Source organism: Peromyscus eremicus, chromosome 4 (genome assembly GCF_949786415.1).
Source record: "Peromyscus eremicus chromosome 4, PerEre_H2_v1, whole genome shotgun sequence".
In the NCBI taxonomy this organism is placed as follows: Eukaryota; Metazoa; Chordata; class Mammalia; order Rodentia; family Cricetidae; genus Peromyscus; species Peromyscus eremicus.
The window spans coordinates 93617464-93630683 of record NC_081419.1 but is presented as its reverse complement, the minus strand read 5'-3'; the positions used below and the strand labels follow the sequence as shown (position 1 = coordinate 93630683).

Genomic DNA, 13220 nt, shown 5'->3' with positions numbered 1-13220 from the left:
AAAATGCAAAGAAAACATTAACCAACAAGTATATCAGGCAGTTGCAAAACTGGGTCAAAGAACAGTATTTCTCAATCAAACATCAAAAATTTTAGTTTTCTTTCTCTACTACTTTCATGCTGCTAATCCACCAGTTAATAATGTTTAAAGTGAAAAGGGTACAAAGAATTGAATAGAAAGACAAACTGCAGTCCACATTCAGAAGAATTGGGAGATAATAGGAAAACTCATTCTGACAATACAAACACTTGTGAAGAAAAACAAGATTGTATAGATGGAACCAAGAGGATTGATCTGACTTGCTTCTTTTCACTTAGCTCTTCCTGAGAAGACATGTAATACATAGACAGAAATTGCCTATTCTAATCAAGCCCAGAACTAAAGTTTACAGACTTCTGAAATCATTCTGAAACCCATGATTCAGAAAGACCATTCAAGATCTTAGGCAGAACTGAAAAAAATCAACCGTTTCTTTAACATGTTCCTCTTCTTTGACTCCAAGAACCTTCCCTACTAAAACCAAGATGCCTTCTCAAGGGCTGTAATGCCTCCTCAAAAATTCCATTTTCTGAGACTAAAATTAGAGTTTATTTAGTATTAAAATGTCTGCCCCTAAAGTATGAATGACTTCATAGCACCTCCAAAAAGACAACCCAAATAACCTCTAATTGGAAAATCTGTGAAAACAGCTTGCATGGAAGAGGATAATGGAAATGCTCTTTGGTGCTCTTTCCTTACTCTAGGCAAACATGAAATGTCACATTTCAACGACTTTCACCAATTGCTTACTGATTTTCACTGCTAAGACTTGGTTTTCTGAGCATAACTTCTATCTTGTTACCAAAATTCTATGTCTGTTTGCTCTAACATTCTGGGTTTTCTCTTTGTCTTCTCTGAAGACCTCTCCCCACCATTTCTAGAGCTTCTTGCAGACCTCTACTGCTGACAAAACAAGCCAAAGCTTTAAAGTAAGTTCCAGGTCAGCATGAACTACCTATCTCCAGAAGAAAGGGAGGAGAGGAGAAATGCAGCTCAGTGGTAGAGTACTTGCAAAAGTACATACACAAAGCCCTGAGCTCAATCTCCAGCACTAAAAATCTAAAAGCTACAACCATATGCATTTCACGGTGAGATTGGGGTGGAGAGGAGTAGAAAAAGAAGAAATCCTTATAACAAAAGTTTCAAAATGCCAAACCAGGACTGCCTTGAATATAGCACAATGTCAACCTAATCACTAAAGCTGATGCAGGCTTCATCTTACTGGAATTTTCAACTTGTTTCTCATGGTTTACCTTGCTCATTCAAGCCTAACTCACACAAACACAATCTTTCCCTTGATTTAATTTTCAAAATTGTACTAAATATTTGGGGAGGAAAAAAATAATGCACAGAATATAAAGAATCTGCTTAGAATGTACACAGATTTCATCTATTTCATATACATGCAATTTTTAAGCAAGAAAATTGCCTCCCCAGCACTGAGATTGCAAGCCTCTGCCACCACACCCAGCTTTTTATGTGGATGCTAGAATTTCAAACTCAAATGCTCACACTTCTGTGGCAAGTGCTTTACTTAATGAGCTACCTCCCTAATCCATCCCTACACACAAATATTTAAGTGCCTTTTATATGTTGAGGACAAAGGGAAATATTGTCATTTCACACACTGTTCAGATGTCTACACTATAACTCTTGGCATAATTTAAGAGACAGACTCAACACAAAAAGATGTATCTTAAGCAATTTTTCAGATTGTAGCTTTTCAGTTCTACAATGGCATGACTTTTTTTTCAGATTTTATGTGTTGATGCTTGTAACCACTGACTTTCTTTTAGGCATTTAAGAAAAGTGTGTCTAGGGGCTGGAGAGATGGCTCAGTGATTACAAACATCAGCTCCTCTTGCACAGACCTGGGTCTGGTTCTCAGCACCCACACAGTAGCTCAGAATTGTCTGTAACTCCAGCTCCAGAGGATCTGATATCCTCTTCTGGCCTCCATGGGTACCAGGCACACATGTGCACAGACATACATGCAGGCAAAACACTCATACACATAAAATAAAACCTGAAAAAAGAAAGGAACCTGCCTAAGAGGAAAAAAAAAAAGGCTTCACTATTATGAAGAAAGTATTAGCACCCCTGATGGAAAGAGTCAACTTCATAAAGTTGTCCTCTGAACTCCACATGCACGATGTGGCATGCACATCCACCCCATATCATACACACACAAAACTTTTAAAAATACTTTTAAAAAACCTTTTAAATGTATTCCCTTCTACTGCCTCATATCTTAGGCCACAGAACCACGTTTCTCACATCTTACCTAAGAGGATCTTCCCTAATCATCTTTCATTCATTCTTAAATGTCATTTGTTAAAGAAACTTCCTACTAATGAAGAGGACTGGATGGAATATAGCAAGTGTAACTCACATTTGGACTCATGGAAAAACCCAAAGCCTATGGCAGAAGAAAAACACTGAACAGTTGTGCAAATACATGAAACAAGCCATATTTATTTTACATGAAGTGCACCACTGCCTCCCAAAAAAGATTATAGTAATCAACATAGGAGATTCTGCCACCAATTCTGATGACCTAAATTCAATCCCTGGCAACCCACATAAAGAGCTGGGCAGTGGTGGCACACACCTGTAATCCCAGCACTCAGGAGGCAGAGGCAGGCAAATCCCTAAGAGATACTCAATAACCTTTATACTGATACTTTGGTAAAGTATAGAAAAGATAGTACAGCCAAGGTCAAATCACCAAACTGTTCCGTATCTAAGAAAACTGAGGACACACAATGGCACTAGAAGAAGCAGGTCAAGCTACCTGTAAGCTTAAGTTGGGCTCCAGACATCAGACCCAAAAGAGGAGGGAGAAACCTCGTTTTGTCTAAAAAGTAAACCAAAAAAGATTTTAAATATTCTGTTAATAAACACTAACTTGTGAGATGACTCAGTGGGTAAAGGCACTTGCCACCAAGACTGATGACCTGAGTTTGATCCCCAGGACTTACACATTAGAGAGAACAAATTCCCTCAAGTTATCCTCTGCCCTCCACACCCATGCCATGGCATATATTCACACACCTACCTACACACACACACACACACACACACTAAATGTAATAAAAACTAAAAAAAAAAAAAACTGTAACCAACAATGCAGAATCTAAACAATGGGATTTACAATAACTTTATTAAAATTGTAAACTGTGCTATAACCACTGGAGGGCAGGGAATAACTAAGAGACCTAATAACTAAAAAGCTAAAAGAGGAAAGGTGTAGAAATATACAAATACTATTTAAACAACTCAAATATAGTGCATAATTCATTATCTAAAAAATGTTTTCCTTCAGACAATGTCTCACATAGCCAGCTCAAGCTGGCCTCAAACTTCTGATCTTCTTTCTCTCCACCTTCTACCTCCCAGGTGCTAGAATCACAAACCTGAACCACCATACTTAGTTTATGTAGCATTGGGAATCAAACCCAGAGCTTTGTGCATGTGCCAGGAAAGCACTCTACACTCTGATCTTTATCACCAACTTCCCCCTCCCCACTTGTTTTTGTTTTTGAGACTGGCTTTGAAATTGTCACACCACCACGACTGGCTGAGATTTTAAAATGCATTACATAGGGGACAACACTTTTCATTCTACAACATGCTCTAGGTCAACTTGGTTAAAAAATAAAGAAGCTAAATATGATTAAGCACACCTTTAATCCCAGAACTAGGGAAGCAGATGTAGGTGGATCTCTGTGAGTTTGAGGACAGTCCAATCTACACATTGAGTTCCAGCCAGTTAGGTCTACACATAAGAGACCCTGCATCCAGGGAGTAAAAAAAGATAGATAAAATCACTATCTTGTTGGCTCTGGTTATCAAATTGACACAACCTAGAGTCATTCGAGAAAGGAGTCTTGAGAGATTGTCTAGATCAGATTGCCTTGTGGACCTGTCTGAAACTGACCAGAAAAATCTTGTCTCGAAAAACAAACAAAACAACAACAAAAAAAAAATAATTAAAATCATATGATTGTTATGACTGCACTGTTGCAAAAGTTATATATTGAAATATTTTCTTTCAGCAAGGCAGTGGTGGTCCACACCTTTAATCCCAGCACTCAGGAGGCAGAGCCAGGTGGAGCTCTTGTGAATTTGAGGCCAGCCTGGTCTACAGAGCGAGATCCAGGACAGGCACCAAGAGATCCAGGACAGGTACCAAAACTACCCAGAGAAACCCTGTCTTGGAAAAAAAAAAAAAAAAGAAGAAAAACAAAATGTATTTTTTTCACCCATAATTTCAGGGATATGTCTTAATTTTTTTCCCTACCTTTAAGAGAAACTAAAAAACAATCATAGATCCTAAAACTACTATGGCTGTAGGCACTATGCCTACTGTGCCTAACAGAAAAAGTCGTTATGTTCCCCAAGGCTAGCTTATCTTCTAATAGTACTTGGTTTGTGATGTTTTATATTTTTCATGTCCTTTTTTTTTTCAGACAAGATCTTACTCTGTAGTCCAGGTTGGATGGAACTCATGGCAATCCTTTGTAGCCTCCAAAGTGCTTGGATCACAGGCATGAGCCATAATACACAATTTAACAACACTAGAACAATAACACCTATATGTACAAGTGGTAAAAATAAATATACTTCTAGTTATTTTTCCAGTTAGGAGAATGAAAATAAAAAGCCAACTTATCTTTTCTCACCTTATTAGACAAAACACCAGTAAGATAAACAGCTGAAATTTTCAGGTGAGATCTCATATGATCTTAAGCTTTTGGTTTTGTTTTTTGAGAAAGGGTCCTGTTGTATAAAAAGAAAAAAAAACTTTTCCTGGAGAGACACAACACACATATCTACTCACCCCAGACAGGGAGCACACAACAGACCAAAGTACGGATACCATCGAAGTTCAATTTGGTGAACCAATGAGTTTTACTGGGGTTACTTACAGGAATATAGGTAAGAGGTTGTAGGAACAGGTTCATCTTTGGTAATATATTGTGTACCCTAATAAAATTTGCCTGAAGATCAGAGAACAGAACAAGCCACTAGAGTAAACATAGAGGCCAGGCAGTGGTGGCACACACCTTTAATCCTAGCACTTGGGAGGCAGAGAACCATCTGGATATCAGAGTTCAAAACCACCCTGGATTACATGAGATTGACTTCAGTCTAAGAGAGAAACAGAGCCAGGCAGTGATGGCACACACGTTTAATCCCAGTACTTGGGAATCACACGCCTTTAATCCCAGCACTTGAGATCTCATGCCTTTGCTTGGGAAGCACACATGCCTTTAATCCCAGCACTAAGAAGGAAGTGATATGGCAGGGCGGAGAAAGGTATATAAGGCAGGAGGAGACAGGAAAGCAGAATGGGCTTCAGGCTCAGTAAGAGACCTAGTGGTGGAGAAAAAATAAAGAATAAAGATGGAAAGAGATCCAACATGGATCTTGGACCTTCATTCCCATGAAGACCTCTGTGTATGCATACCCACACAGACATTTGCACACATCCACACTAACAAAGTACACATAAAAAATAAGGTGAAAAATGATTGAGGGCGACACACATGCACACAAACACATACCAAAAATGAGAATACAGATGCATCAGAGACAGAGAGAGAGAGAGAAAGAGAGAGAGAGAGAAATTATATGCATAAGAATTTGCAAGTCAAGTTCAAATGATGAAAATTAGCTGAGTGTGGTAGTTAATGCAATCTCAACACTTGAGATACTGGGGCAAGAACACTGTAAAATCAACCTTCAATTAGGAAGAAGAAAAAGCTGAAAACTGGCATAAGACTGCATATAACTCTTGAGAACATAATTATGGATTTAAGAAGTTCAAGTCCTTGACATATGTACCATACCACTCTGCTTTTAGTGACATATTTCTTGTTAAGATCAAACTACTTTTTATTATTATGTTTCAGTTCCTCAACAATTAGCCAAGCTCTCCATACAGGGAATTGTCTTTTATGTCTTTTTTAGGCTCCTCAGGGACACCTCCTATGTGGCCCGCCCATAGATGGAAGGTGCTGAATACATGCTGAATAACAAAATAATCAACTCTACTTTGAGCTCACAGAGTGAAACTCTCACACCTACAATTCACACCATTAATCCTCCTTCTATGCAACAATTGAAAGGACATTCCTGGGGTGGACTGCTGAGTCTACTGGATTTATTACATTAGGTTCCTTTTCTAGCAAAGTGCTCAAAGTACATATGTAATGTTAAAATAGAATTCTTGACTACTGAGAAGGTAGGTGGGAAAGTGGGCAAGGGAAGGGAGACTCTATTATAACAGCTGCCTCCAAAGAAGCAGCATTATTCAGCCCTGGAGACTAAAACCACTCCTGCCATGTCTTTGAACCGACTCCCTACACTATTTCTTCAAACTCTGTACTGGCTAACTTGTATCACAGTTTAGTCAGTGGAACTAAAACTTGCCATAATAATAACAGTCTGAAAAAGCAGCTAGAAGTCTATGATTATATATTGTAGGAAATCTGTTTTTGTGTTTTTAAGACTTTGAGACAGGGTCTCAAGTAGCCCAGGCTGGCCTCCAACTCACTATGTAGTCAAGGATGACCCTGAACTCCTGATCCTCCTGCCTCCACCTCCCAAGTGGTTGGATTACAGGTATGTGTCACCATGTTATCATATGGTATTAGGAATTGAACCCAGGGATCTGTGCATTCTAGGCAAGCACTCTACCAACTGAGCTACATCCCCAGATGTAATTTTAATTTACTTCTTTGTCAAATAAAAAAACTCATAAACTTTCTAAGTATTATCATTAAACATCTACCACATGCCAAGCACAAATAAGTAAGGCAATGAAAATGCCAAGTGATTTTATACTGTATTATAAGCAAAAGTACAAACAACAGCTCTGGGAAAGGAAATGCAGTAAGAGATCAACTTCTACCCATCCAAATTTGGAGAAAATACATTGTTACCTAATTTTAATTTTTTTTTTAAAGCACAAGTACATTTTCATTAAAATTTAAGAGAAAAATATATAATATAGGTTAGGTGAAAATCCTAGCAAGCCACCAAAAGGAGATAAAGTCTTGTCTTTCAAGTTAGCCACGGACAGATAGACCTTCTAAAGAAAGGAAATCGGACTGGTGAGATGTCTAAGTAGGTCAGGGTGCTTGCTTTCAAACCTGGGGACCTTCACTGATCCCTGGAATCCACATGGCAAAGAAGAAAATGGACTCCTGAAAACTGCCTATGCAGTTCATACACAAGTAGGAGTGTATGAAAACACACACACACACACACCCCAGAGGCATTAGACATCCTGGCTCTGGAGTTCTAGGCAGTTGTCAGCCACCTGACACAGGTGGTGGGAACTGAACTCGGGTCCTCTACAAGAACAGTGCTCTCAACTGCTGAGCCATCTCTCAAGCCCCTTTCTTTTCTTTCTTTCTCTGGTTTTTGGTTTTTTTGGAGTCAAAGTTTTTCTGTGTAGTCCTAGCTGTCCTGAAACTCACTCTGTAGACCAGGCTGGCCTCAAACTCTGAGATCAGCTGTCTCTGCCTCCTGAATGCTCTTGACTTTTTTGAGACAGGGTCTCACTGTGTAGTCCAGCCTGTCATGTAACTTACTGTGCAACTCAAGCTAACCTTGAATCCAAGATGACCTGCTGCTCTGCTTCCCATGTACTGGGATGATGGGTGTTATCCTGACTTTTGTTTCTTTGTGTTTTGTTTTCAGACAAGGTACCATGCAGCCAATGCTGGCCTTGAACTCTTGGCCTCCCACCTCTCAAGTAAAATTCTACTAATTTTTGTTTTTTAAAAAATTAACTCCCAATTTTCAATTCCAAACCAGGTCCTTTTCCCCTCTTGAAATTATTGAAACATGCCCTAGTAATTTTTTTTGTTTGTTTGTTTTAACAACTTGACACAAGTTAGAGTTTTCTGGAAAGAAAACTCTCAATTGAGAAAATGCCTCAAATAAGATGGCCTCTACGTAGGCAAGTCTGTGGAGCACTTTCTTGATTAATGACTGATGTGGGAGGGTCCAACTCTAGGGATGGTGGCACCCCTGGGCAGGTGGGCAGGATGGTATAAGAAACAGGCTAAGCAAGCCATGAGGAACAAATCAGTAAGCAGTATTCTTTCAGTTCCTACCTCCATGTTCCTGTCTTGAGTTCCCACCCTGATTTCCCTGAATGGACTATAAACTATAAGATGAAATAGACCCTTTCCTCCCCAAGTTGATTTTGGTCAAGGTGTTTTATTATAGCAATAGAAAGCCTAACACAAAATAATAACAAAACTCTCTATAACTAAGTAGCAAAGGAAATTTATTCTTGATCAAGAATAGAAACAGGGGCTTGAAAAGATGGCTCAGAGGTTGTAAGTGCTTACTCACTGCCTTGTCAAAGAATCCAAGTTCAGTTCCCAGCAGCTCACAACAGCCTGTAATTCCAGCTCAAGGGGCTATGACTCCCCTCCTCTGGCCTCCAAGGGAACCAGCACACATGTTACATTCATATACTCACACATACATATAAATAAAAATAAATTTTTTTAAATAGAAGTGGGAAAAAAAAGAGGGGGTGGCACACCCCCTTTAATCCCATCCCTCAGGAGGCAGAGGCAGGTGGATCTCGGAGTTTAAGGCCAGCCTGCTCTACAAAGAGTTCCAAGATGGCCATGGCTACACAGAGAAACCCTGTCTTAAAAAAAATAACAAGGGCTGGAGAGATGGCTCAGAGGTTAAGAGCACTGGCTGCTCTTCCAGAGGTCCTGAGTTCAATTCCCAGCAACCACATGGTGGCTCACAACCCTCTGTAATGAGATCTGGTGCCCTCTTTTGGCATTCACCAAACACGCATGCAGAACACTGTGTACATAATAAATAAACAGATCCTTAAAAAAATAAATAAATAAATAACAACAAAAAAGACAGATCTCACTATGTAGCCCTGGCTAACCTGGAACTTCCTAGATAAACCAGGCTGTCCTTGAATTCAAAGAGCTCTGCCTTCCTCTGCCTCTTGAATGATGGGATCAAGGTACATGTGCTACCATGCTCAACTCTGAGGTCAAAATTTGAACACTTCCTATTCAACAGCAGCTACCCCTGGCTTTCTAGTAGGCATCTCAACCTCAAAATATCCAACCAAATCTCAGCACTCAAGAGGAAAATGTCGGAGGATCATTCCAAGTTTAAGACCAGTCTTATAAGACCTCTATACAGAGGCCAGGAATACATAGCAAGAACTATCAGAGTCATCAAAAACAAGCAAACTCTGAGAAACTATCAAGCTAAGTGCCAAAAAGACCTAACTGAGTATGGGGGCATGGGCCTGAAATTCCAGTATTTAGGCATTGGCAGTATTTCTGCTAGGGCAGGAAGGTCAAGAGCTCAAGACCAGTCTCAGCTACATAGCAACTTTGAGACAAATCTAGACAGGTAGAAAGAAATAAAAATGGTGATGAAAAACACAGGAACAAGACTATAGCTATAAAAAGTATTATGTTCTAGTATTACTGCTCAATTCTATCTACTCAAGAGACTGAGGCAAAAGGGTAGAATTCCAAGCCAATCTGGGCAACAAAGCAAAACTTTGATCTCAAAATAAGTTTTGAAGGCAACATTTATTTTTCCCTTTCACAAATCTGAATCTTTACTGTTCTGTTCTTTTTAACATTTATTTATCTATTGTGTGTGTCAGTATATTGAAATGTGTATTGGTAGGTGCATGCCACGGTGGACATGGAGAATCAGAGGATAACCTGAGGGAGCTAGTTCCCTCCTTCTACCATGTGTGTTCCAGGGACTGAACTCCAACTGTCGGGCTTGGGGGAAACAGCTTTACCCACTGAGCCATCTCGGTCTAGCCCTGAACCTGGGGCAATCCCGCCTCTGCTGCCCAAGTGCTGAGACTATAGGCATGTGCCCTCACCTCTGCTGTTTCCTCAGTTTTTTTCCAAGCAGTAATCTTGTTTTTTAATCAAGACAAGACTCACCACACAGCCCCTGGTGGCCTAAAACTCATCATTCACCTCTTTACTTTCCAAAATACTGGCATTACAAGTATACACACCACTCACTTGGCCCCAAAGAAGTAATTTTCTAATTTTGGGGGTGGGGGAGGGTTTGAGGCAGGGTTTCTCTGTGTAGTTTTGGTTCCTGTCCTGAAACTCACTCTGTAGACCAGGCTGGCCTCGAACTCACAGAGATCTGCCTGCCTCTGCCTGAGTGCTGGGATTAAATGAGTAAACCACCACTGCCCGGTCCTAATTCACCTTTTATATTTAAATAATTAATTCATCTGAGTTTGATTTAAATATTAAGGTAGAATTTTTTTTTACCCCAAATGATTAGCTTAATGGTCCAAGATAATTTTGGAACATTTCACACAGGGTATGAAATGCTACCTTTGCAATACTAAATTACCTTCTGTTTCTACAGTCATTATTTTGTTCCATTGCCCTGTCTCCTCCAAGGTTACTACTTAACTTATGTTCGTTGGTTTTCTGTTTTGATACAGGGGGCAATAAGTAACCCAGACTAGCCTATCTCCTTCTAGAGTGCTGAGATTACAGACTAACCATTTTGATTATTAAAGGTTTTTTTGTATATTCACTAATACAAAGAAGCCATGCTTAGTTTTCTTTTTCATAAATGTTCCTAAAGGCTGGAGAGATGGTTCACTGCTAAGAGCATTTACTGCTCTTGCAGAGGACCTGAGTTTATTTCCCAACACCCACATCAGGCAGCTCACAACCGACTGGAACTCTAGCTCTAGGGACAGCCAATGCCTCTGGCCCCTAAGGACAGACAAACACAATTTAAAATAAAATTTAATTTAAAAATTCTCCTACTCTGTAGCTGTATTTTTCCAATGAATTTTGGAAGACTTGAGATGTGGGTCAGCTGGTAGAATGCTTGCCTTAGCATGCAGGAAGCCCTGGGTTCCATTCCAGTATCGAATAGACCAGATTTGGGTATTGTGACACACACCTGTAATCCAGGAACACAAGAGATAGAAGCAAGAGAATCAGAAATTCAAGATCATCCCTGGCTACACAGTAAGTTCGAGATCCATATGGCCTACATGGGACCCTGTCTCCAAACAGACAAGAAACTGAAAAGAAAAAGAACATACACAATACTTCGAACACTATGCTATAAAAATGTTATTAGCTATTGCTGGGCCGTGGTGGCGCATCCTTTAGTCCCAGTATTTGGGAGGCAGAGGCAGGTAGATCTCTGAGTTTGAATCCAGCCTGGTCTACAGAGTGAGTTCCAGGATGGTCAGGCTACACAAAGAAACCCTGTCTCAAGAAACGAAAAAATAGTTAGCTATTTGTGTAATTATTCAAAAGTGACAGCTATTGATTGCTCAATGAATGTTTTCCAAATTCTGTTCCCACAAAATTCCAAAGCATTTTAAGATTAAACCAAAAGATACTATGAAATATAAACAGTAGTACATAGAGGTGAAGTTCAGTGGTTGAGTTCTTGTCTAGGATGCTTGAGGCCCTGAGTTTGATCCCTGGCTCCCCCCAAAAATAAAAAATGTTAAGTGTGTAATTTGCCAGGCATGGTGTGGTGCACACCTTTAATCCCAGGACTAGAGAGGCAGAGAAAAAAGATCTCGGTGAGTTCAAGCCCACCCTGGTCTACAGGGCAAGACCCAGGGCAGCCACAACTACATAGAGACCCTGTCTCTAAAAGTTAAAAAAAAAAAAAAAAAACTACAGCATGTGTTATTAGTACTGATTGGCAATGTATAATATGTAAGTTTTTCATTTCTACAAAACCTTGACCTTGATAAAAAAAAAAACAAAGGCTGGATGGTAGGACGCTTCAAATTTTTTATAAGTGTTAAGTCTAGGCCCTTTCAGAAAGCTTTATGAAACAAATATACAGCAGAAATGGAACTGATCAAGACAGGTAAGGCCAGTGGGCATGGTGGTACATGCCTTTAATTCCAGCACTTGAACAAAATCTCTGCGAACTCGAAGCCAGCCTGGTCTACATAGCCTCAAAATGAAAAGGTAGATGGAGTGGTTGAGGGAGGTCTTTTCGAGAAAACCTTGTCCGGTAATAAATATCAGTAATTTGTTCGCTGTGTGATATGGAATCAAGGGCCTATCCTAAGACACTCTAAATTATTCTAAGCAAGCATTCTGTGAACTGAGCCTAACTTCCCATCACCACCAGTTATTTTGGTTATCTGCACGTAACTGAGGCCAGGGAATCAGGGGCCGGTCCTCCTAAGACCGTAAGGAACAATCATCTCTACCTTGCTAAAGTATAAAGAGGAAGATTACAAAACTGGCCAAAGGCGGGGACCCTGTATCTAGCCTCCCAGATCGAGTAAGGTTCACTGCACTGCACCGCACAGCGCGCTCCTCACCGAGGCTCGCCACGCTTCGAGGAGGGAGGGGTAAACGCCGACCATCAGGCCTCAGCAGAGTCGCTCGAAATCACAGGCTCGCGAGCCGCGGCCACGTGACTCGCCACGCCCCGCGCCTCCCCCTTCCCCGCGCCAGCAGCACGCGCTGCCAACCCCGTCATGTGACCTTCACGCGGCCCCAGCGTTGCCCCTGCTAGGCGACTGTTTCCAGCAGCCATTTTGCCGAGAACTTGTCGTCCGTGCTCGCGCGGGAGCCGAGCGATCGCAGCGTCGCAGCCAGATTTTCCAGGCCGCACACGCGCTTCGAAAGAGCGCTGCAACCGTGAGGGCCCGCCCGAGCCTCACGGAACACGTCGCACCCCGGGGCGCCAGGAGGGCTGCGGGTGCGCCTCGGCCTGCGATAGGCTGTGCTGCGCACGTGACGCCACGGCGCCCACCCACCCCCCCCCTCCAACTCACCCTCGCCGTCCCCCTGCCCACGAAAACACCCACGACAGACTCTCAACGCCTCGGGCCGAGTGCACGCTACTGGGCGCGTAGGGACGAACGGAGCGTGCGACAAACGAGGCGCCTGCGCGTACCTGCCGGGTGGACGGGAGTCGGCCCACGCCGCGCCGCTCCGGGGTCCCGGGATCGTCGCGCTGCCGGACCACCCGGCTGGTCATTGGCTGCCAGGCCCAGTCACGTGCTGCTCGCAGGCCCGCCCACAGCCGCTAATCACCTGGCACGGTGCTCGAAGCGGCACCGAAAGTGGCTTGCACGCGCAAGGGGAGCGTGGCCACAAGACCTCCGTCTGCCCTTT

The 13220-nt window shown here is 41.8% G+C and overlaps 1 protein-coding gene across 2 annotated transcripts in view; it reads right to left on the bottom strand.

Annotated features, from left to right (window-relative positions):
* The window catches only part of Mga (MAX dimerization protein MGA), an 81938-nt gene that overhangs the window by 68463 nt on the left and 255 nt on the right, over positions 1 to 13220 (bottom strand). Inside the window, exon 1 of one of the 2 annotated variants that reach the window (XM_059261177.1) lies at positions 13000 to 13086. The exons of the other annotated variant lie outside the window; for it this stretch is intronic. The gene's annotated coding sequence lies outside the window, so the exon portion shown is untranslated. Of the gene's footprint in view, positions 1 to 12999; positions 13087 to 13220 lie in introns of those variants that run through there. 2 annotated transcript variants of the gene reach the window in all.